Source organism: Bombina bombina, chromosome 4, assembly GCF_027579735.1.
Source record: "Bombina bombina isolate aBomBom1 chromosome 4, aBomBom1.pri, whole genome shotgun sequence".
NCBI classification, from domain to species: domain Eukaryota; kingdom Metazoa; phylum Chordata; class Amphibia; order Anura; family Bombinatoridae; genus Bombina; species Bombina bombina.
The window spans coordinates 1,154,728,630-1,154,755,936 of NC_069502.1; the positions used below are offsets into that span (position 1 = coordinate 1,154,728,630).

Here is a 27,307-nt window from a genome sequence, read left to right on the forward strand (position 1 = left end):
TTGGCTAACTTAAGGGCTTTAAGCTTGTGTGTAATCTCATCTAATGGAGCTGATTCAAGTGTCTCTTCCAGAGACTCAAACCAAAATGCTGCTGCAGCCGTGACAGGCGCAATGCATGCAAGAGGTTGCAATATAAAACCTTGTTGAACAAACATTTTCTTAAGGTAACCCTCTAACTTTTTATCCATTGGATCTGAAAAGGCACAGCTATCCTCCACCGGGATAGTGATACGCTTAGCTAAAGTAGAAACTGCTCCCTCCACCTTAGGGACCGTTTGCCATAAGTCCCGTGTGGTGGCGTCTATTGGAAACATCTTTCTAAATATCGGAGGGGGTGAGAACGGCACACCGGGTCTATCCCACTCCTTAGTAACAATTTCAGTAAGTCTCTTAGGTATAGGAAAAACGTCAGTACTCGCCGGTACCGCAAAATATTTATCCAACCTACACATTTTCTCTGGTATTGCAACTGTGTTACAATCATTCAGAGCCGCTAACACCTCCCCTAGTAATACACGGAGGTTTTCCAGCTTAAATTTAAAATATCTGAATCCAGTTTGTTTGGATCAGAACCGTCACCCGCAGAATGAAGCTCTCCGTCCTCATGTTCTGCAAATTGTGACGCAGTGTCTGACATGGCCCTAATATTATCAGCGCACTCTGTTCTCACCCCAGAGTGATCACGCTTACCTCTTAGTTCTGGTAATTTAGCCAAAACTTCAGTCATAACAGTAGCCATATCCTGTAATGTGATTTGTAATGGCCGCCCAGATGTACTCGGCGCTACAATATCACGCACCTCCCGAGCGGGAGATGCAGGTACTGACACGTGAGGCGAGTTAGTCGGCATAACTCTCCCCTCGTTGTTTGGTGAAATATGTTCAATTTGTACAGATTGACTTATTTAAAGTAGCATCAATACAGTTAGTACATAAATTTCTATTGGGCTCCACTTTGGCTTTAGCACATATAGCACAGATATCTTCCTCTGAATCAGACATGTTTAACACACTAGCAAATAAACTAGCAACTTGGAAATACTTTTCAAGTAATTTACTATAATATGAAAACGTACTGTGCCTATAAGAAGCACAGAAAAAGTTATGACAGTTGAAAATTAATAAACTGAAAAGTTATAGCATCAAATCTTTGTAAAAAACACAATTTTAGCAAAGGATTGCTCCCATTAGCAAAGGATAACTAACCCTGATAGCAGAAAAAAATAAAAATACAGAAATAAACGTTATTTTTTATCACAGTCAACTACAATCTCACAGCTCTGCTGTGAGTGATTACCTCCCTCAAAACAAGTTTTGAAGACCCCTGAGTTCTGTAGAGATGAACCGGATCATGCAGGGAAGACAAACTTCTGACTGAATTTTTTGATGCGTAGCAAAAGCACCAAAAAAGGCCCCTCCCCCTCACACACAACAGTGAGAGAGATCAGTAAACTGTCATAAATTAAATAAAACGACTGCCAAGTGGAAAAAAATAGTGCCCAAAACATTTTTTCACCCAGTACCTCAGAAAATTAAACGATTTTACATGCCAGCAAAAAACGTTTAACATTAATAAATTGAGTGTTATTAAAAAGCCTGTTGCTAGACCCTGCAAATTAGGCTAAAGTTTTATGCATACAGTATAATTCCAGTGAAGTGCCATTCCCCAGAATACTTAAGTGTAAAATATACATACATGACAGCCTGATACCAGTTGCTGCTACTGCATTTAAGGCTGGGTTTACATTATATCGGTATGGCAGAATTTTCTCATCAATTCCATTGTCAGAAAATAATAAGCTGCTACATACCTCTTTGCAGATTAATCTGCCCGCTGTCCCCTGATCTGAAGTTTACCTCTCCTCAGATGGCCGAGAAACAGCAATATGATCTTAACTACTCCGGCTAAAATCATAGAAAAACTCAGGTAGATTCTTCTTCAAATTCTACCAGAGAAGGAATAACACACTCCGGTGCTATTATAAAATAACAAACTTTTGATTGAAGGTATGAAACTAAGTATAATCACCACAGTCCTCTCACACATCCTATCTATTCGTTGGGTGCAAGAGAATGACTGGTAATGGCAGTTAGGGGAGGAGCTATATAGCAGCTCTGCTGGGTGAATCCTCTTGCACTTCCTGTTGGGGAGGAGTTAATATCCCATAAGTAATGGATGATCCGTGGACTGGATACACTTAACAAGAGAAAAAGCCTTTCCCTGCCTTTGTTTTTTATTTCTCTCTCCACCTCACATTGCTACAGTGAGAGACCTTTAAAAAAAACATAATTTATGTAAGAACTTACCTGATAAATTCATTTCTTTCATATTAGCAAGAGTCCATGAGCTAGTGACGTATGGGATATACATTCCTACCAGGAGGGGCAAAGTTTCCCAAACCTCAAAATGCCTATAAATACACCCCTCACCACACCCACAAATCAGTTTAACGAATAGCCAAGAAGTGGGGTGATAAAAAAGTGCGAAAGCATATAAAATAAGGAATTGGAATAGTTGTGCTTTATACAAAAAAATCATAACCACCAAAAAGGGTGGGCCTCATGGACTCTTGCTAATATGAAAGAAATGAATTTATCAGGTAAGTTCTTACATAAATTACGTTTTCTTTCATGTAATTAGCAAGAGTCCATGAGCTAGTGACGTATGGGATAATGACTACCCAAGATGTGGATCTTTCCACGCAAGAGTCACTAGAGAGGGAGGGATAAAATAAAGACAGCCAATTCCTACTGAAAATAATCCACACCCAAAATAAAGTTTAATGAAAACATAAGCAGAAGATTCAAACTGAAACCGCTGCCTGAAGTACTTTTCTACCAAAAACTGCTTCAGAAAAAGAAAACACATCAAAATGGTAGAATTTAGTAAAAGTATGCAAAGAGGACCAAGTTGCTGCTTTGCAAATCTGATCAACCGAAGCCTCATTCCTAAACGCCCAGGAAGTAGAAACTGACCTAGTAGAATGAGCTGTAATCCTTTGAGGCGGAGTTTTACCCGACTCGACATAAGCATGGTGAATTAAGGATTTCAACCAAGATGCCAAAGAAATGGCAGAAGCTTTCTGACCTTTCCTAGAACCGGAAAAGATGACAAATAGACTAGAAGTCTTACGGAAAGACTTAGTAGCCTCAACATAATATTTCAAAGCTCTAACAACATCCAAAGAATGCAACGATTTCTCCTTATTATTCTTAGGATTAGGACATAATGAAGGAACCACAATTTCTCTACTAATGTTGTTGGAATTCACAACCTTAGGTAAAAATTCAAAAGAAGTTCGCAAACTTACTTCACCACCTCCATAGGAGGCAAAGTTTGTAAAACTGATTTGTGGGTGTGGTGAGGGGTGTATTTATAGGCATTTTGAGGTTTGGGAAACTTTGCCCCTCCTGGTAGGAATGTATATCCCATACGTCACTAGCTCATGGACTCTTGCTAATTACATGAAAGAAAGAGGCCACCACATTAAGATACTGAGGGAAATATTATATATTTACCAGCATAAAAGGAGGGAAGGAAAAGGGACATAAACGTACAGTTGAACTCCACACCAGTCAGGCATTTTGTAACAAGGCCTCATAACAGAGAGGTCTAAGATCTTGCTGACCCTCACAACATATATATTGCTCACAAGGATAGAGACATTCCTGTATAACCTAAGCTACTAGGGATATTCCTCTGCAGCAACAAAAATACACAGTATATATCTTATATCACCTCAGATCCCTGGTATGCCCTGCAAAAGGGCACAAAAGGCTGAAAAACAGGCCCAACAGGCCACCATGAACCACTTTATGAAGCCACAGACAAGCACTATGACCTCAGAAAAGGGAGCCACCCAGGATCCACATGAGGGGGAAAGAGATATAGACGGAGGACTCTCAGACCCCACCAATATTACCAAAGCAGATCTGAAAAACTTATCATCTAAAGAAGACATTAAGGAGGTGTTATCGGAAGTGAGGGGCCTATTTAATGAGTTAAAGAAAGAAATATCAGAGGTTGCCAGCAAGGTTGAGGGATTGGAAGGTGCTCAGACAGCTATGCACTCTAAAATTCAGAATCACTCCAACTCAATCTCCCAACAAAATGAAGCTATCACATTTTTACTAGACAAGGTAGAAGACCTAGACAACCGCAACAGAAGAAATAACTTGCGCATAAGGGGCATACCTGAGTCAATATCACCCATATCACTAAATGGCTGCCTGCAGGATCTTTTTAGAGTTATAAAGGGCACACCTTCTTCCCCAGACATCCCTATTGAAAGGGCCCACAGATCATTACGCCCTAAGCCCTCAAATAAAGCACCCCCCAGAGATGTAATTGTCCGCTTCCTGAGCTTCGTGGATAAAGAAGATATAGCAAGAGGAGCCAGAACAAAATCCCCTGTCACACATGCCGGCAACGAAATACAAGTATTTTCCGACATCTCGCCAGCTACACTGCAGAAACGTAGAGAACTCAAATTTATAACAGAGAACCTCAGAGATCATAGAATCCCATACCGCTGGGGCTTCCCTGTCTGCATTGTTGCCAACAACGGGAAAGCTGCGACCTACAGGCCGGGGGAAGAGACCCGGGACTTCTACAAAGCCCTGGGTATGGCACCTAAAGATAAGCAAGACAACAGGAGCAAAAACCAAGAGCAACCCTCTCAGAGCCAGAACAGAGACATGTCTCGGGCTCCGCACCAACCTACTAAGCGATTGGCTGAAGAACCATTGACCAAAGGACCCTGGTCTGTGGCGACTGTCGCTCAAGAACTGATGGAAGACAGATAAGTAGAGTGCAACTTCTGTTTGTGTCTTTAGTTAAAACGATTTGATATATCTTTACATCAATATTAAAGGGACACTGTACCCAAATTTTTCTTTCGTAATTCAGATTGAGCATGACATTTTAAGCAACTTTCTAATTTACTCCTTTTATCAAATTTTCTTTATTCTCTTGGTATCTTTATTTGAAACGCAAAAATGTAAGTTTAGATGCCGGCCCATTTTTGGTGAACAACCTGGGTTGTCCTTGCTGATTGGTGGATAAATTCATTCACCAATAAAAAAGTGCTGTCCAGAGTACTAAACCCATAACAAGCTTAGATGTCTTCTTTTTCAAATAAAGATAGCAAGAGAACAAGGAAAAATTGATAATAGGAGTAAATTAGAAAGTTGCTTAAAATTGCATGTTCTTTCTGAATTACAAAAGAAATTGTTTGGGTACAGTGTCCCTTTAACTTTTTTCCTAAGTTGTCTCACCATGTGACTATGGCCAGACTCCTGGACTTTACTAGTTACACTCTATTTGTTTCCCCCTGGCCGGGACTCACTAGTTAAACATGTATTGTTTTCTCTTCATTCGCAGTGGACAGTTTTTGAATTGCGATTTCAAGTATAATATTTAGTCATCAAGACTTGCTATAAGACACACGAATGTTGACCTTAACAATTAGTAAAAGTATATTAGGATACTAGATAATATTATTACACTGTTACCTAAGATTTTTATCACAGAGCGAGGTTGACATGATTTTTAAAGGTCACTAGGTTAATAACTTATCTTTTTGTCACTGTTGTTATACATGTTTGCCTACATTTTCTGAATAAGGACGTTTTTTCTCTTTTTTTTTCTCTCTTTTTCTTTATTATCTAGCACGCATTCCATACGATTTATGCCTAGAACGTAAGATTAAGTAACAGATGAATGTTTTGATGGCTAGCAAATGTTTAATATGGTAATGGAAAACATGGTTGCTGTGTTACTTACAGTACTTTCTGTGGAGCACTGTCGCCATGGTTCCCATGGGTTAGAGGGCTAGTTATCTAACTTACCGCTATTAATGTTATCTATGCTTGCTTACTGTTTATAATAAAGGTTCACCTCACCTCACCTACATGTTCACAGCGTAGGGATAAGCTAAAACATACACAGTCCACTATAGTGATAGCCTCAGACATAGTGACATTTAAGACCTATTGTAGCTCTATGAGGGCCATATAACAACTCTAGCTAAATACTTGCCGCTTAGTAATTACACTAAGAGGAGGAGGCACTTCTATGCACATATACACACCTATTGCTGTAACCCACTGCAAAGAAACATCTTCATTAGTCCATTTCTTTTATAGATATTTTTCTAAACTTATCTCTTAAAAATACAGTACAGCATCTCATTCCCCACATTTTCATTTAATCACCACAAACACTGTGACAGATTAGATCTGACGACCGTGTTTAGAGTATCTGGTGATTACGGGACCCCTTGAAAAGGGGAGGAAAAGAGGAAAAAACAAAAGGTAAAGAGAAGGGGGCACACTACTGACCATCTCACACAGACAAGGAGTTACCCCTATATCTACACTTGAGACACTTCAAGAAGGGCAGAGAACCTAAACATTTACATCATAAGTACCCCACGACTTTCTTTTCCTCAGGACCGACTAAAAAAAACGGAGTCTGTGTACTCATTAGACATGACATACCATTTCAGGCACTACACGTGGAACGGGACACGGAGGGTAGGCTACTTCTGATATCGGGCTTGCTGTATGGCAGGCCAGTAACAATAGTTCATGTCTACTTCCCAAACTCAGCACAGAAAAAGTTCATGAGAGGGTTATCAAACACAATTTTAGACCATAGAAAGGGAATGTTGCTGCTGGGGGGAGACCTCAACTTACCCTTAGACCCTAGAATTGACACCTATGGGGGCACATCCTCCATTCCCAAATGAGACATTAAAAATATTAATAAACAATTATCGGACCTGACCCTGTTGGATGCGTGGCGCATCCTGCACCCTGACAAGTCTGACTTTACCTTCTATTCTCACCCCCATAACACTTACTCGAGGATTGACTACATCCTCACAGACGCACTATGTCTCTCCTTAATCAAAGATATCACCATACACCCCATTGTTTGGTCAGACCACGCACCTATCACTTGCTTAGTTAATTGGCCAGATACACCAATAATCCTGTTTCAGTGGAGGTTAGATGATACACTACTGGACCAACAGACAATAGGGACGGAGATAGAAAAGACCATGAAAGAGTACTTCCTTTTTAACGACAATACGGATACTAAATACACCAATATTTGGGAAGCGCATAAGTGCGTGATCAGGGGAGAATTCTTAAAACATAAGGCTAAATTGAATAGGCAAACTAGACTCACATATGACTCTCTCATTAAGGAACTACAAATGCTTGAACAAGCCCACAAAAACACACCTGACGACATGACCCTGCTAGCAAAACTTAAAGATCTTAGAAAAGATCTTAACAAATATTTACAATATAAACAGCAAAAGCAGGCCTTCTTGTTACAACAACGCTACTACGAGCAGGGGAACAAATCAGGTAGGCTGCTAGCCAGGGCTCTCCGGCGCAGGCAGCTCAAACACATTCACACAATCAAAACCAGTTCAGGACAGGCTAAGCGAGACAGTATATCCATAGCACAAACCTTTCGGACCTATTATGCCTCACTCTACAATCTGCATGGGTCTACCGCCCAACCCTGTAATAAAGATACTAGAGCGAGGGACATTAGACAGTACCTAGACCAAATAGAAATCCCCGGTATAACTGACGAGCAATCACAAAGTCTTGACTCCCCAATCCAGAGTAAAGAGATTTTACAGGCAATCCACGATCTACCCCCGGGCAAGAGCCCAGGGCCGGATGGCTTTGGAGCCAAATATTATAAGAAATATGCGCATATCCTTGTACCCAAGCTAACAATATTATTTAATTCCCTGGAAGAGTCTGGGGGATTTAGCAGAACAATGCTAGAGGCCTACATTGCTGTCCTGCCAAAACCTGGCAAAACGCCAGATGCTCCACAAAACTTTCGTCCCATATCTTTGCTAAACACGGATGTGAAAGTATTTGCGAAAGTCCTTGCAGACAGGCTCAATCCCCTGATTGGCTCGGTAATCTCCTCTGATCAGGTGGGATGCATCCCCAGAAGAGAGGCCAGGGATAACACCCTAAAAGTTCTGCAGCTTATTACCTATGCACAAAACAATAAAATCCCTCTATCCCTGATCTCCACTGATGCGGAGAAAGCCTTCGACAGGGTGGACTGGGACTTTCCCAGGGCTACCCTGTCGAAGTTGAACATTGGGCAGACCTTTATAAACAAGATTTTTGCCCTATACGCAGTACCCACGGCAAAGGTCAGAGTGAACTCAATACTATCCGAGCCATTTGAAATCAAGAATGGCACGAGGCAGGGTTGCCCACTGTCACCAATTTGCTCTCACTATCGAAATTTTGGCACAAAAAAATCAGACTTCATCCGCAGATTAAGGGCGTTAGTATAAACACATCGGAATATAAAGTGGCGATGTACGCAGATGACATCTTGCTCACAATCACAGACATAGAAAACTCGTTAGAACCAATACTAGACACTTTCACAGAATATGGCAAATAACATAATTTATGTAAGAACTTACCTGATAAATTCATTTCTTTCATATTAGCAAGAGTCCATGAGCTAGTGACGTATGGGATATACATTCCTACCAGGAGGGGCAAAGTTTCCCAAACCTTAAAATGCCTATAAATACACCCCTCACCACACCCACAATTCAGTTTAACGAATAGCCAAGAAGTGGGGTGATAAGAAAAAAGTGCAAAAGCATATAAAATAAGGAATTGGAATAATTGTGCTTTATACAAAAAAATCATAACCACCACAAAAAAGGGCGGGCCTCATGGACTCTTGCTAATATGAAAGAAATGAATTTATCAGGTAAGTTCTTACATAAATTATGTTTTCTTTCATGTAATTAGCAAGAGTCCATGAGCTAGTGACGTATGGGATAATGACTACCCAAGATGTGGATCTTTCCACACAAGAGTCACTAGAGAGGGAGGGATAAAATAAAGACAGCCAATTCCTGCTGAAAATAATCCACACAGGATCTGAAAAAAGAGAAGTTTTAAAAAGACTTTTATGTAAACTAGAAGGAGAAATAACAGACATAGCCTTCTTAATGGATTTAAAAAATAAAATCTCTTATGTTATCAGGAACACTCTGAAAATTAGATGTTGACGGAACAGCAACAGGTAATGTAACAGTACTAAAGGAAATTTTATCTGCATTAATAAGTTTGACATGACATGCAATACAAATAACAGCTGGAGAAACAGATACCAAAAGTTTATAGCAGATACACTTAGCTTGGTAGCTCCAGCACTGTGCAGTGATTTTCCTGAAGTATGTTCTGACTCAGTTGCAACGTGGAACATCTTGCAATATGTAAAAGAAAAAAAAAAACAACATATAAAGCAAAATTGATCAAATTCCTTAAATGACAGTTTCAGGAATGGGAAAAAAATGCCAGTGAACAAGCTTCTAGCAACCAGAAGCAATAAATAATGAGACTTAAATAATGTGGAGACAAAAATGACGCCCATATTTTTTAGCGCCAAAAATGACGCCACATCCGGAACGCCGACATTTTTGACGCAAAAAAAACGTCAAAAAATGACGCAACTTCCGGCGACACGTATGACGCCGGAAACAGAAAAAAATTTTTGCGCCAAAAAAGTCTGCGCCAAGAATGACGCAATAAAATGAAGCATTTTCTGCCCCCGCGAGCCTAACAGCCCACAGGGAAAAAGTCAAATTTTTTAAGGTAAGAAAAAATGATTGAAACAAATGCATTTATCCCAAATATGAAACTGACTGTCTGAAAAATAAGGAATGTTGAACATTCTGAGTCAAGGCAAATAAATGTTTGAATACATATATTTAGAACTTTATAAATAAAGTGCCCAACCATAGCTTAGAGTGTCACAGAAAATAAGATTTACTTACCCCAGGACACTCATCTACATGTTTGTAGAAAGCCAAACCAGTACTGAAACGAGAATCAGCAGAGGTAATGGTATATATAAGAGTATATCGTCGATCTGAAAAGGGAGGTAAGAGATGAATCTCTACGACCGATAACAGAGAACCTATGAAATAGACCCCGTAGAAGGAGATCACTGCATTCAAATAGGCAATACTCTCCTCACATCCCTCTGACATTCACTGCACGCTGAGAGGAAAACCGGGCTCCAACTTGCTGCGGAGCGCATATCAACGTAGAATCTAGCACAAACTTACTTCACCACCTCCATCGGAGGCAAAGTTTGTAAAACTGAATTGTGGGTGTGGTGAGGGGTGTATTTATAGGCATTTTAAGGTTTGGGAAACTTTGCCCCTCCTGGTAGGAATGTATATCCCATACGTCACTAGCTCATGGACTCTTGCTAATTACATGAAAGAAACTCTAATTTTCATTTAAACCTGACTAAATCAGAAATCATGCTGTTGAATACATCTAGCCTAGTAACAGAGAAGATCAAACATATATGCCCCTTGAGAGTACAACCAACTAAATTAAAATATCTGGGGATAATCTTAATGGGCGACTTCGAACAAATGTACACTCAAAACTATAAGACTTTACAAACCAACATTGTCAGAGACTTGTCTTGTTGGAAAAGTAAACCTTTCTCATGGATAGGTAGGATCTATGTGATTAAAATGAATGTCCTACCCCGAATCCTCTACCTCTTTCAGACCCTGCCAATACCCATACCTAAAAAATTTATTACCCAATTACAGAGGACCTTAGAACAATACATATGGGGCACAGTGAAACCGAGAGTACCACGACAGACCTTATATAGATCCAGAGACAGGGGGGGCTTGGGAGTACCAGACATAGCAAGGTATAGGTTGACGACCATTATACAAAGGCAAATCGACTGGAGTCACAATTCCGCAGACAAACAATAGATACGACTTGATAGGGAGATTTTTCAGGTGCACAATTTGGGATGGCTGGGCTGGATGTGTCCAGCACACAGACCACCTGCCACTCTAAGCTACCCGCTAATTAACAAATTTCTCTCTCAGTGGGACAAATTGTTGGCAACTAGCACACAAATATCCACTAGACCCTCCCCTCTAACACCATTTCGAAATAACCCAGAAATAGCATACCTCCCTCCCCTAAAATTTGCCTCTAGCTACGCTCCTAAGCTCCCCAAACACACCTGGAATAATATTATAGACCAAGGAAAGATCTTCTCGGCTCGACAGCTCCAGGAGAGTGATGGAGGCCTTACACTTAACTGGCTTTCACACATGCAACTATCCCACTACTTAGATAAACACAGGCTAAAACGCAATATCATGAGACCACTTACAAAGCTGGAGACACTATGCACAACCTCTATACCTCCTAGGCACACTATCTCAATAGTATATGAGTTGTTGATGGATGCAGACCCTGAACCTCTCCCTTCTTATTGTCGCAAATGGCAGTCTGATTTAGGATCAGGCATCACTGACAAAGAATGGCAAAAAATATTTAGGCATCACAAAAAGGCATCGATCTCAGCCAGGGTTCAGGAGATGAACTACAAGTTCCTCTCCCGTTGGTACTTAACCCCACTGAGACTCAAAAAAAACATAATTTATGTAAGAACTTACCTGATAAATTCATTTCTTTCATATTAGCAAGAGTCCATGAGCTAGTGACGTATGGGATATACATTCCTACCAGGAGGGGCAAAGTTTCCCAAACCTCAAAATGCCTATAAATACACCCCTCACCACACCCACAATTCAGTTTAACGAATAGCCAAGAAGTGGGGTGATAAAAAAGTGCGAAAGCATATAAAATAAGGAATTGGAATAATTGTGCTTTTTACAAAATCATAACCACCACAAAAAAAGGGCGGGCCTCATGGACTCTTGCTAATATGAAAGAAATGAATTTATCAGGTAAGTTCTTACATAAATTATGTTTTCTTTCATGTAATTAGCAAGAGTCCATGAGCTAGTGACGTATGGGATAATGACTACCCAAGATGTGGATCTTTCCACACAAGAGTCACTAGAGAGGGAGGGACAAAATAAAGACAGCCAATTCCTGCTGAAAATAATCCACACCCAAAATAAAGTTTAATGAAAAACATAAGCAGAAGATTCAAACTGAAACCGCTGCCTGAAGAACTTTTCTACCAAAAACTGCTTCAGAAGAAGAAAATACATCAAAATGGTAGAATTTAGTAAAAGTATGCAAAGAGGACCAAGTTGCTGCTTTGCAAATCTGATCAACCGAAGCTTCATTCCTAAACGCCCAGGAAGTAGAAACTGACCTAGTAGAATGAGCTGTAATCCTTTGAGGCGGAGTTTTACCCGACTCAACATAGGCAAGATGAATTAAAGATTTCAACCAAGATGCCAAAGAAATGGCAGAAGCTTTCTGGCCTTTTCTAGAACCGGAAAAGATAACAAATAGACTAGAAGTCTTTCGGAAAGATTTAGTAGCTTCAACATAATATTTCAAAGCTCTAACAACATCCAAAGAATGCAACGATTTCTCCTTAGAATTCTTAGGATTAGGACATAATGAAGGAACCACAATTTCTCTACTAATGTTGTTGGAATTCACAACTTTAGGTAAAAATTCAAAAGAAGTTCGCAACACCGCCTTATCCTGATGAAAAATCAGAAAAGGAGACTCACAAGAAAGAGCAGATAATTCAGAAACTCTTCTGGCAGAAGAGATGGCCAAAAGGAACAAAACTTTCCAAGAAAGTAATTTAATGTCCAATGAATGCATAGGTTCAAATGGAGGAGCTTGAAGAGCCCCCAGAACCAAATTCAAACTCCAAGGAGGAGAAATTGACTTAATGACAGGCTTTATACGAACCAAAGCTTGTACAAAACAATGAATATCAGGAAGAATAGCAATCTTTCTGTGAAAAAGAACAGAAAGAGCAGAGATTTGTCCTTTCAAGGAACTTGCAGACAAACCCTTATCTAAACCATCCTGAAGAAACTGTAATATTCTCGGTATTCTAAAAGAATGCCAAGAAAAATGATGAGAAAGACACCAAGAAATATAAGTCTTCCAGACTCTATAATATATCTCTCTAGATACAGATTTACGAGCCTGTAACATAGTATTAATCACAGAGTCAGAGAAACCTCTGTGACCAAGAATCAAGCGTTCAATCTCCATACCTTTAAATTTAAGGATTTCAGATCCTGATGGAAAAAAGGACCTTGAGACAGAAGGTCTGGTCTTAACGGAAGAGTCCACGGTTGGCAAGAGGCCATCCGGACAAGATCCGCATACCAAAACCTGTGAGACCATGCCGGAGCTACCAGCAGAACAAACGAGCATTCCTTCAGAATCTTGGAGATTACTCTTGGAAGAAGAACTAGAGGCGGAAAGATATAGGCAGGATGATACTTCCAAGGAAGTGATAATGCATCCACTGCCTCCGCCTGAGGATCCCGGGATCTGGACAGATACCTGGGAAGTTTCTTGTTTAGATGAGACGCCATCAGATCTATTTCTGGAAGTTCCCACATTTGAACAATCTGAAGAAATACCTCTGGGTGAAGAGACCATTCGCCCGGATGCAACGTTTGGCGACTGAGATAATCCGCTTCCCAATTGTCTATACCTGGGATATGAACCGCAGAGATTAGACAGGAGCTGGATTCCGCCCAAACCAAAATTCGAGATACTTCTTTCATAGCCAGAGGACTGTGAGTCCCTCCTTGATGATTGATGTATGCCACAGTTGTGACATTGTCTGTCTGAAAACAAATGAACGATTCTCTCTTCAGAAGAGGCCAAAACTGAAGAGCTCTGAAAATTGCACAGAGTTCTAAAATATTGATCGGTAATCTCACCTCCTGAGATTCCCAAACTCCTTGTGCCGTCAGAGATCCCCACACAGCTCCTCAACCTGTGAGACTTGCATCTGTTGAAATTACAGTCCAGGTCGGAAGCACAAAAGAAGCCCCCTGAATTAAACGATGGTGATCTGTCCACCACGTTAGAGAGTGTCGAACAATCGGTTTTAAAGATATAAATTGAGATATCTTTGTGTAATCCTTGCACCATTGATTCAGCATACAGAGCTGAAGAGGTCGCATGTGAAAACGAGCAAAGGGGATCGCGTCCGATGCAGCAGTCATAAGACCTAGAATTTCCATGCATAAGGCTAACGAAGGGAATGATTGTGACTGAAGGTTTCGACAAGCTGCAATCAATTTTAGACGTCTCTTGTCTGTTAAAGACAGAGTCATGGACACTGAATCTATCTGGAAACCCAGAAAGGTTACCCTTGTCTGAGGAATCAAAGAACTTTTTGGTAAATTGATCCTCCAACCATGATCTTGAAGAAACAACACAAGTCGATTCGTATGAGATTCTGCTAAATGTAAAGACTGAGCAAGTACCAAGATATCGTCCAAATAAGGAAATACCACAATACCCTGTTCTCTGATTACAGACAGAAGGGCACCGAGAACCTTTGTAAAAATTCTTGGAGCTGTAGCTAGGCCAAACGGCAGAGCCACAAACTGGTAATGCTTGTCCAGAAAAGAGAATCTCAGGAACTGATAATGATCTGGATGAATCGGAATATGCAGATATGCATCCTGTAAATCTATTGTGGACATATAATTCCCTTGCTGAACAAAAGGCAAGATAGTCCTTACAGTTACCATCTTGAACGTTGGTATCCTTACATAACGATTCAATATTTTTAGATCCAGAACTGGTCTGAAGGAATTCTCCTTCTTTGGTACAATGAAGAGATTTGAATAAAACCCCATCCCCTGTTCCGGAACTGGAACTGGCATAATTACTCCAGTCAACTCTAGATCTGAAACACAATTCAGAAATGCTTGAGCTTTTACTGGATTTACTGGGACACGGGAAAGAAAAAATCTCTTTGCAGGAGGTCTCATCTGGAAACCAATTCTGTACCCTTCTGAAACAATGTTCTGAATCCAAAGATTGTGAACAGAATTGATCCAAATTTCCTTGAAAAAACGTAACCTGCCCCCTACCAACTGAGCTGGAATGAGGGCCGCACCTTCATGTGGACTTAGAAGCAGGCTTTGCCTTTCTAGCTGGCTTGGATTTATTCCAGACTGGAGATGGTTTCCAAACTGAAACTGCTCCTGAGGATGAAGGATCAGGCTTTTGTTCTTTGTTGAAACGAAAGGAACGAAAACGATTATTAGCCCTGTTTTTACCTTTAGATTTTTTATCCTGTGGTAAAAAAGTTCCTTTCCCACCAGTAACAGTTGAAATAATAGAATCCAACTGAGAACCAAATAATTTGTTACCCTGGAAAGAAATAGAAAGTAGAGTTGATTTAGAAGCCATATCAGCATTCCAAGTTTTAAGCCATAAAGCTCTTCTAGCTAAAATAGCTAGAGACATAAACCTGACATCAACTCTGATAATATCAAAAATGGCATCACAGATAAAATTATTAGCATGCTGAAGAAGAATAATAATATCATGAGAATCATGATGTGTTACTTGTTGCGCTAAAGTTTCCAACCAAAAAGTTGAAGCTGCAGCAACATCAGCCAAAGATATAGCAGGTCTAAGAAGATTACCTGAACACAGATAAGCTTATCTTAGAAAGGATTCAATTTTCCTATCTAAAGGATCCTTAAACGAAGTATCATCTGACGTAGGAATAGTAGTACGTTTAGCAAGGGTAGAAATAGCCCCATCAACTTTAGGGATTTTGTCCCAAAATTCTAATCTGTCAGACGGCACAGGATATAATTGCTTGAAACGTTTAGAAGGAGTAAATGAAATACCCAATTTATCCCATTCTTTGGAAATTACTGCAGAAATAGCATTAGGAACAGGAAAAACTTCTGGAATAACCACAGGAGCTTTAAATACCTTATCCAAACGTTTAGAATTAGTATCAAGAGGACCAGAATCCTCTATTTCTAAAGCAATTAGTACTTCTTTAAGTAAAGAACGAATAAATTCCATTTTAAATAAATATGAAGATTTATCAGCATCAACCTCTGAGACAGAATCCTCTGAACCAGAAGAGTCATCAGAATCAGAATGATGATGTTCATTTAAAAATTCATCTGTAGGGAGAGAAGTTTTAAAAGATTTTTTATGTTTACTAGAAGGAGAAATAACAGACATAGCCTTCTTTATGGATTCAGAAACAAAATCTCTTATGTTATCAGGAACATTCTGCACCTTAGATGTTGAGGGAACTGCAACAGGCAATGGTACATTACTAAAGGAAATATTATCTGCTTTAACAAGTTTGTCATGACAATCAATACAAACAACAGCCGGAGAAATAGCTACCAAAAGTTTACAGCAGATACACTTAGCTTTGGTAGATCCAGCACTAGACAGCGATTTTCCTGTAGTATCTTCTGACTCAGATGCAACGTGAGACATCTTGCAATATGTAAGAGAAAAAACAACATATAAAGCAAAATTTATCAAATTCCTTAAATGACAGTTTCAGGAATGGGAAAGAATGCCAAAGAACAAGCTTCTAGCAACCAGAAGCAATAAAAAATGAGACTTAAATAATGTGGAGATAAAAGCGACGCCCATATTTTTTAGCGCCAAATCAGACGCCCACATTATTTGGCGCCTAAATGCTTTTGGCGCCAAAATGACGCCACATCCGGAACGCCGACATCTTTGGCGCAAAATAACGTCAAAAAAATGAATTTGCGCCAAAAAAGTCTGCGCCAAGAATGACGCAATAAAATGAAGCATTTTCAGCCCCGCGCGAGCCTAACAGCCCACAGGGAAAAAAAGAGTCAAATTTTTGAAGGTAAGAAAAAAATGATTAATTCAAATGCATTATCCCAAATATGAAACTGACTGTCTGAAAAATAAGGAAAGTTGAACATTCTGAGTCAAGGCAAATAAATGTTTGAATACATATATTTAGAACTTTATAAACAAAGTGCCCAACCATAGCTTAGAGTGTCACAGAAAATAAGATTTACTTACCCCAGGACACTCATCTACATGTTTGTAGAAAGCCAAACCAGTACTGAAACGAGAATCAGCAGAGGTAATGGTATATATAAGAGTATATCGTCGATCTGAAAAGGGAGGTAAGAGATGAATCTCTACGACCGATAACAGAGAACCTATGAAATAGACCCCGTAGAAGGAGATCACTGCATTCAAATAGGCAATACTCTCTTCACATCCCTCTGACATTCACTGCACGCTGAGAGGAAAACCGGGCTCCAACTTGCTGCGGAGCGCATATTAACGTAGAATCTAGCACAAACTTACTTCACCACCTCCATCGGAGGCAAAGTTTGTAAAACTGAATTGTGGGTGTGGTGAGGGGTGTATTTATAGGCATTTTGAGGTTTGGGAAACTTTGCCCCTCCTGGTAGGAATGTATATCCCATACGTCACTAGCTCATGGACTCTTGCTAATTACATGAAAGAAATATATAAACACGCTAGCGACAAATGCTGGCGAGACTGTAATGAGGTAGCAGATCTGTTACACATCTGGTGGCTTTGCCCCAAGCTAGACTCATTTTGGGAAGAGGTTATATCACACATAAATAAAACACTGGCCTCCCAGCTGCCTGTGTCCCCAGATATCTTGTTGTTTCACAAAATCCCAAACCCTAAGGATGACACAAAACCTGCATTACTATACATCATGATCAATAGCGCTAAAATATTGATCCCACAGAGGTGGAAAACACAGGAAACCCCAACACTAGCTAAGTGGAAGGAACAGGTGGAGGAGATGTTAGAATTAGAAAGATATCACTTTTACAAAACAGGCAGGATAGACAGACATGAACTCATGCTCATGAGATGGAATGCTGTTAAGACTTAAGTCTCTCAGGACTCCCTCCACATCCGAAATGGCGACAAAGCTCCCCCTCCCCCCTAGCCCCTCCTCTCCAATACCATCCCTTCTCGTCCACTCTACATACATCACATTCACGCACCCTTCCGGGTCTGTCGGCCACTGGCTAACACTTTTTGAAACTCTTCAATATCCTGTTAAGGGGCATGTCTGCTCTTGATGCACTGTAACACGTTAAGTAGCTCACTGTCTTATACCACTGAGGATAACTTGTTGCCTTGTATATATGCATAAGCCCGTCTAGATGTTTACCTTTTGATCTAATTGACTTTTCACGCATCAGGATACAAGAATTTAAAGAATTGATATGTTTTATGCCAAAATTTGTATGAGACAGTTAAGCACTGATCACTGTGTTGTAACACGGATTGATTGGTAGATCTGTATGTTATATCTTTTTATGTTATTCACAATAAAGCATTTAAAAAAAAAATCAAAAGGCCACTTCTCTCTGCTTATTCTCCTTGATCTGTCCGCAGCCTTTGACACTGTTGACCACCCACTCTTGCTCCAAACCCTCCAATCCTTCGGCATATGTGACACAGCCCTCTTGTGGCTCTCTTCCTACCTGTCAAACCGTACCTTTAGTGTAGCCTTCTCTGGGGCCTCCTCTGCCCCGTTGCCACTTTCTGTCAGAGTACCGCAAGGCACTGTCCTCGGTCCCCTTCTCTTCTCAATCTACACGTCATCACTAGGTTCCCTAATATAGTCCCACGGTTTACAATATCATTTGTATTCCGATGACACCCAAATCTACTTCTCTGCACCAAACCTTTCTCCTTCCTTGCTAACCCGTGTCACTAACTGTCTTTCTCACATCTCCAACTGGATGTTCTCTCACTACCTCAAGCTAAATCTCTCCAAAACTGAGCTCCTTATTTTCCACCCTTCTTCTAAACTCTCCACCCCCACTCTCTATAACTGTCGACAACTCCATCATTACCCCTACCCCGCATGCCTGATGTCTCGGGGTCACATTTGACTCAGATCTTTCTTTCACTCCTCACATTCGGTCTTTGGTTAAAGCCTGCCGCTTCCACCTTAAAAACATCTCTAAAATTAGACACTTCCTTACACAAGACACAACTAAGATTTGAATCCACTCTCTCATCCTCTCCCGCCTCGATTACTGCAACTCTGTCCTCTCTGGTCTCCCCACCTACCGCCTAGCTCCTTTACAATCCTTAATGAATGCCTCTGCCAGACTCATCTTCCTTACAAGTCGCTCTTCATCTGCTGCACCTCTCTGCCAATCTCTTCACTGGCTTCCTCTTGCCTCTAGGATCAAACACAAAATTCTCACTCTGACATACAAAGCCCTCAACTGCACTGCTCCCCCCTATATCTCAGACCTTGTCTCCAGATACTCTCCCTCCCGTCCCCTTCGCTCTGCTCACGACCTCCTACTCTCCTCCTCTAGTCACCTCATCACACTCCCGTTTACAGGACTTCTCCAGACTGGCTCCCATCTTGTGGAACTCTCTGCCTCACTCCACAAGACTCTCTTCTAGTTTTAAAAGCTTCAAGTGCTCCCTAAAGACTCTACTGTTCAGGGATGCATACAACCTACGCTAACCTTTCTTTATACCAGTTCCTCTCCTCCATTGCCATCCCCTGAACCCCCTTAGCATGTAAGCTTAAGAGTCCAGCTGTTTGTTGATCACCTTCTCAAGAGCTGACTACAATAGTGCAACTCTTGGCAGGGCCCTCTACCCATTTGATCCCTATAACTGTTTTGTTGTACTCCGCCTTTGTTAATAGCGCTGCGGAATCTGTTGGCGCTCTACAAATAACCGATAATAATAATAATAATAATAAAGTGGAAAATGAGGGGTTCTGTTGAAACCAAACCACGGTCAGGGAGACCAACTAAAATTTCAGCCACAACTGCCAGGAAAATTGTTCGGGATGCAAAGACAAACCCACAAATAACTTCAGGTGAAATACAGGACATGTAGTGTGGCTGTTTCAAGATGCACAATAAGGAAGCACTTGAAGAAAGATGGGCTGCATGGTCGAGTCGCCAGAAGAAAGCCATTACTACGCAAATGCCACAAAGTATCCCGCTTACTATATGCCAAACAGTACAGAGACAAGCCTCAAACCTTCTGGCACAAAGTCATTTGGAGTGATGAGACCAAAATTGAGCTTTTTGGCCACAACCATAAACGTTACATTTGGAGAGGAGTCAACAAGGCCTATGATGAAAGATACAACATTCCTACTGTGAAACACGGAGGTGGATCGCTGATGTTTTGGGGATGTGTGCGCTACAAAGGCACAGGAAATTTGGTCAGAATTGATGGCAAGATGAATACAGTATGTTATTAAACAGAACGCCTCATTTTCCACTTCTTGATTAGAGTTTGAAGACTGCTGATTTGCATTCTCAATTCTTTGGATAGCTTTTTATATCCCTTTCATGTTTTATACAGTTTAACTACCTTTTTCCACACAGATCCTTTGACAATTCTTTTTCTTTCCCCATGACTCAGATAGGGATTTTAGCACACTCATTACCCAAATACACTCCCAAACCAAAGGGAGACCTTACAAATTATTGTTGCGCGTGGGAACCTCAGCAGAGGCCATTGCAGAGGTGTCCATCTGTCTGTGAAACCAGATAAAACCCCAAACTTTATTTATAAAAAGTTACAAGTAATAAAGATATTGGTTCTTATTTATATTCAAAACGGATCCGGAACGCAGCAGCGGCGCTGTCCGGTCCCACATGAGGAACAACAGAAACTACTGTGCTACCAGGCTTCCTTTCCGATATTGGAAGGAAAATAGTAAGTGCGCCATCCAAAACAGTGCCAAACATAGCTCCGCCTCTGTGGGCATGATACCAGAAACTCTCTCAGCTTGAAAATATGGTATCATACACTGTATAACGCTCAGCCCTGCACACCTCAGTAGAAACCAGAGAAGCTGCTGGGAACTGTTTGGCTGTACTGAGAAGCACAATGCAATCAGACCCTTTACTAGTCATCACAGACTTAGCCGTCTAACACTGGCAATGTACCTAAAACAGTAGCGTGTGCTCAAACCAAGCTCCGCCCATTGTGGGCGTTACTGCTATTGATATCCCGGTCGCCATTGTCATATGAAGTTAAAAATAGCTACCAGGAGAAACTTAGGCTCTAAAAAGAACGTGAGTCAAAATAGTACTACCGCTGATCAGTAGCATGTTAGCCTAAAGACAAACCGATTGGGATGTAACCAACTGAACCTGCCACAAAACACTTTACCCTCCTGAGTTCTCTATACTCAGTTATAGATATAAGCCCTTAGTCTCCCAGTGCCTGCATACTAATTGCTGTCACAGGGTCCTCCATCTTACAGAAATTAAGCTATGACCCTTGAAATTTAATAAAGTGCTCCACTCCTCCAAGATCTTCCCAGACCCAGAATAAAAAGTTAGCACTTACCTTGAACTCTGCCCGACAGCAGGGCAGCTCAGCAGGTGTAAGAGGTCCTCTCCCTCCTAAAGCCCTGTGGAAAAAAGGATAAAGCCTGAGTAATCTTGCTTAGGCTATCAGGATTAGGGCAGCATCAATGTATGGGAGGCGCAGTGAGAATTATGTCCCACAAGTTCCCATTGCTCTAAAGCCACCAAAAGCTCTACTGAAGAGACTGATATGGACTACGGCTACACCCTAGAACAAAGCAGCACAATCTTGCACTACTTTAAAAATAATAAACTCTTGATTGAAGAATCTATTCTAACACCTCACTTTACCTCTTCCTATCACTAACGTAGGCAAAGAGAATGACTGGGGTGGGAGGGAGGGTAGGAGCTATTTAACAGCTATGCTGTGGTGCTCTTTGCCTCCTCCTGCTGACCAGGAGGTTAATATCCCATTAGTAATTAAGATGATCCGTGGACTCATCGTGTCTTAAAAAAGAAAGTAGGGTACGCACCTCACTGGACGACAACTCCTCAGAGGTGGACGGCTCAGTGGTATCAAACATGTTTGATATTATCACATTATCAAGGCATATGGAACATAATTGAGAGGGCGGATCTAAGGCCTCCTTACAATATAAACACAAATTACTCTTTAGGAATAGAGGGAGTACCCTCTAAAGTAACAGAATCCTCCGTCGCTAGTGCAATAACCGGTGAACTATAGAAAATAAAACAATCTTATTTTATTCATAAAAACGGCACTCTTAAACCCCAATGGCATTCCCCAGCTCCTATGACCCAGACAGTATAAAGATTTATGACTCCTCTCTGATAGACACCCGGTAAGGAAAGAGGGAATGAAAACTGCACAATGCAGGACCGTCTCTGCTATGAGAAAAAGCGTGCCAAACTTGTAAGCTGCACAGCTCTCAAAGTAAAAGTGAAACCTGTATATTCCCTAACAGCCTATGAGCCCATAACATCTCGCACATAAATGCAGCATAAAATCAAACATATAAGATTATTCCCCACTGTTCAACAATACCCCTCAGGAGATATTAACCCTTGATTCTATACAGATAAAAGGAGTCACACTGTGACCCTGTCTTCTTGCGTTATCATACATGTATGCATGTATAAAAAATTAAACTATCTTACCAGAATCTATGCCGTGGAACAGGAACACGGTCCTTCAAGTTTGACAGATCGTATTGTTGCTTCTGACATGGACTTGAGTGAAGAAAGCAGGCAGCAAAACTCGTCAACGCTGATTGCTTATGGAGCTGTTAATATTAGTAAGGATGGTTTTGCAGAAAGACTCTCCCTGCATCTCCGGACTCTAACTTTCACCCATGCTCTCACTGAGAGGGTGACAGGACTACTTAAAACTCCAGTCCCATCTCGAAGAGTACTACCCTCCATAAGAGACTACTCCGAAATCTTCTGACACTTCTCTGCCAACTTCCTGTGACGAAAGGCAAAGAATGACTGGGGTTATGAGGAAGTGGGGAAGGTATTTAAGTCTTTGGCTGGGGTGCCTTTGCCTCCTCCTGGTGGCCAGGTTCAGTATTTCCCACAAGTAAGGAATGCAGCTGTGGACTCTTCCCATATTAAAGAAATAAAGCAAAAACAACCTTGCCACTTTCTAACTTCTAAAAGCCACCATTACTCTTAAAGAGATTGGCATGGACACAGCTAGACCTCAATCCTTGCTTGCAGGGAAAAGTACCCATAAAAGGATTAAATATCGTCAGACACCAACTTCACACATCCTCCATTGACAGAGGCAAAGAGAATGACTGGGGATTATGGGTAAGGGAAGTTACACTTAACAGCTTTGCTGGGGTGCTCTTTGACTCCACCTGCTGGCCAGGAGTTTAATACCCCACTAGTTACTGGAATGACTTTGTGGACTCTCCATGTCATAGGAAAGAAAAAGTCTACATTCAGATACAGATGTTTGCCACCAAGGTTCTGAGCACAAATCACACCTCTCAACCAAGGCCTGTGTACAGCAACAATATCAAAGCAGCCTTTGTCTTGCAATAAGATGGATCTTCGATCATATGTCAACCTTAAACCGACAGGATCCTTACATTGCAGGAATTTTTAAATTAACATATGAACTAGGTAGTATCTCAGTTTCATCCACTGAGAAAAAACTGCTCTAAGAAAGAGGCCCCTGTGCGAGCAAACTATATTATGTATAAACTTATCTCAGTCAGGCATAAACTAAAGGTGGGATGCAGGTTACTGGAGGGAATCTTGTATGACCATGAAATTCTACAAGCTAGTCAAAAATGGAGCAACAAATTCTGGCATCTTCAACCAAAACAAATACACTACCCTAGTAGGGCTGTCAAAAATAATCGTCACACCGATGCATCACGATGCAGCAGTGAACGATTCTGCATCGATGCAGTGAAGGCTCTTAATCGATTCCGGGTCAGTGACGTCATGGGCAGGGGATTCGGTATGTGAGGAAAGGAGTCTTGTACTGTCAGTTTCCTGTTTTACTCATTGCTCCGTTTTTAAACTTCACTGTTGTTATGGAGCCACAATATAAGCCTTTCCAAGCCGCCTCCTCCCCTGTATGTCAGTTCGTTTATTTTTTTTATTGCAAGTACTGGGAATTTGGTTTGCCCTCCCTTCACTGACTGCTGCTTTATTTAATACTATTGGTATTGGTAGTACTAGCAGTCAGTGCCTATCACTGTTCTACGTAGTGCAATATCGTGCTAGTCAGAGAGAGGCTCTCGGTAGCCAGTGTCACAGGAATTCATATAATCCCTCTGAATTAGCTGCTGATAACGTAGAACAGTGATAGGCACTGACTGCTAGTACTACCAATACCAATAGTATTAAATAAAGCAGCAGTCAGTGAAGGGAGGGCAAACCAAACTCCCAGTACTTGCAATAAAAAAAAATAAACGAACTGACAGGTGACATAGAACAGGCAACTCCCAGATAGGCACCATTAACCCCATACATGGCAGGCGAGTCTGACAGGGAACTCCTGTGATTCAGGACTTGCTGTGCACACTGCGCAGATATCTGACCCAGAGAGCATTACCAATAGACCTCCTCTCACATGTTCCGGTCAGGAATTTTTATGACACCTATCCTAAAGAGCCGACAGCAGCCTCATGTAAACAGTGAATCTTTTCTTGTATTATAGATTCACTGTTTACTGTTGCATGTTTCCTCTCTGTCAGATCCCTAGCCCAAACGAGCATTTGAGGGTTGCTGTAAAACTTTTGACTTACTGTATCTAATAGAAACCCTCAAATGCTCGTTTGGGCTAGGGATCTGACAGAGAGGAAACATGCAGCAGAGACCGCAACAGCAAACAGTGAATCTATAATACAAGAAAAGATTCACTGTTTACATGAGGCTGCTGTCGGCTCTTTAGGATAGGTGTCATAAAAATTCCTGACCGGAACATGTGAGAGGAGGTCTATTGGTAATGCTCTCTGGGTCAGGTTTCAGATGTCTGCATGTACTCTGTGAGAATGTTTCAGTGAGTACACTGCTGCTGGTTATATTTTCCTTTGTAAAATAAATCTACAGATACATTTCTGTGCATATTGTAGTATTATGTTTATAAGTGCTCTTCCATCTTACACAGTTGTTTAAAAGATTATTTTATATATATATATATATATATATATATATATATATATATATATATATATGTGTATGTATATATATATATATATATATATATATATATATATATATATATATATACACACACATACATACACACACACACAAATCTCCGACCAAAACGTTGCAGCACTGTTCTAGCAGACAATCTAGTATGATGCCCATAGGTAAGGGGAAAATGGGATTTAAGTTAAGGAATGTTGTTTGGCATAAATTATTTCCTTTAACAATACGAATTGAGTTAAACCCTTGGATGAACATGAGGCTTGCAATGCTTTCAAACAACAAACATTTTGCTTACAGCATTACCACTGTATAATATGTTTGCTGCCATAATTTGTGGCAAAAACACAAACGAGAACCAGCCTTAGCCAACCTTATCCAGTACTGTACAAGTGATGGATGAGTTCTTAAACTATACAAAACAAAGACATCATGCTGGAACACAACAAACCAAAAAACGTTTTTATGCAAAACTAGAATGATCTTATGCAATGTATGCAATTATTTCTTTGTCTTCAAATGACGAGAATATTGCTCTCTCTTACAGACACATTTAGATAAGCCTATATATGAGTTTTCACAACACTTTAACCATAAAGCCAATTTGAAACTATTTTTTATGTGGACTAACTAGGAAGTTTTCTTTATGAAATCACAATATGACTTATGAATCAGTAAAGTAATATATTTTTTCTAAACGAAATCTAGCTTTAATTTAAAAGGGACACAAAACTATTTTGTCTCGTGATTAAGGGAAAGCATGCAATTTTAAACAACTTTCATTTATTTCTGTTATCCAATTTGTTTTGATCTCTTGCTATACTTTGTTGAAAGCATATTTAGATAGGCTCAGAGCTGCTGATTGGTGGCTGCACATGTATGCCTTATGTTATTGGTTCACCCATGTGCATTGCTCTTTCTTCAACAAAAGATGCTAAGGGTAGAAAGCAAAATAGATAATAGAAATAAATTGTAAACTGGTTTAAAATTGTATTCTCTATCTAAATCATAAAAGAATAAAAATTGTGTTTCATGTCCCTTTAAAGCTGCTCTGCAACGTATTCATGTGTGAACAGGGTTTTGACTGTCATAAATCACATGCCTTATAGCAAGGGCACTACGTTAAACGTTATAGGACTTGTTTGCAGTCCTTGGCTAGCAGTGATGATAAATCTGAGGTTTGCAATACCAATATTGATTCATTTTTATATTTCTTTGGAATTATGTTAAAGCATCAAATTGGTGCATATGACTGGTTTGAAGCATGAAGAGATTATATACAAGTAAATTTATGCTTACCTGATAAAATAATTTCTTTTACGATATGACGAGTCAACGGATTTCATCCTTACTTGTGGGATATTAACCTCCTGCTAACAGGAAGTGGCAAAGAGCACCACAGCAGAGCTGTATATATAGCCCCTCCCTTCCCCTGCACCCTCAGTCATTCGGCCGAAGGTATAGGAAGAGAAAACGAAAGGCTAAAAGGTGCAGAGGTGACTGAAGTTTACAAAAAATATAAAGAACAGGGTGGGCCGTGGACTCGTCATATCGTAAAAGAAATTAATCAGGTAAGCATAAATTTACTTTTCTTTTACAAAGATATGACGAGTCCACGGATTTCATCCTTACCTGTGGGAAACCAATACCAAAGCAATAGGACACGGATGAAAGGGAGGGACAAGACAGGAAACTAAACAGAAGGCACCACTGCTTGAAGAACCTTTCTCCAAAAAATAGCATCAGAAGAAGCAAAAGTATCAAATTTGTAAAATTTGGAAAAAGTGTGAAGGGACGCCTTACAAATCTGTTCAACAGATGCATCGTTTTTAAAAGACCATGTGGAAGCCACAGCCCTAGTAGAATGAGCCGTAATTCTTTCAGGAGGCTGCTGTCCAGCAGTCTCATATGCCAGGCGGATGATACTTCTCAGCCAAAAAGAAAAAAAAAAAAAGAGGTAGCCGTTGCTTTCTGACCCCTACACTTTCCAGAATAAACAATGAATAATGAAGATGATTGACGGAAATCCTTAGTTGCCTTAAGTAAAACTTTAAGGCACGGACCACATACAAATTATGCAACATACGCTCCTTCTTAGAAGAAGGAAGGAACAACAATTTCCTGATTAATATTCTTATTTGAAACAACCTTAGGAAGGAATCCAGGTTTGGAACGTAACACCACCTTATCAGAATGAAAAATGAGATAAGGGGAATCACACTGTAGTGCTGAAAGCTCAGAAACTCTACGAGCAGAAGAAATAGCAACTAAAAACAGAACTTTCCAAGATAACAATTTGATATCCATGAAATGCATGGGTTCAAACGGAACCCCTTGAAGAACTCAAAGAACTAAATTCAAATTCCAGGGAGGAGTAATGGGTCTAAATACAGGCTTAATTCTAGATAGAGCCTGATAAAAAGACTGAACATCTGGCACATTTGCCAAACGTTT

General features: G+C 40.4%; 1 protein-coding gene across 1 annotated transcript in view; it reads right to left on the bottom strand.

Moving 5' to 3' along the window:
* Positions 1–27,307, bottom strand: part of WDR26 (WD repeat domain 26) — a 599,442-nt gene that overhangs the window by 22,032 nt on the left and 550,103 nt on the right. The gene's annotated exons all lie outside the window — the stretch shown is intronic.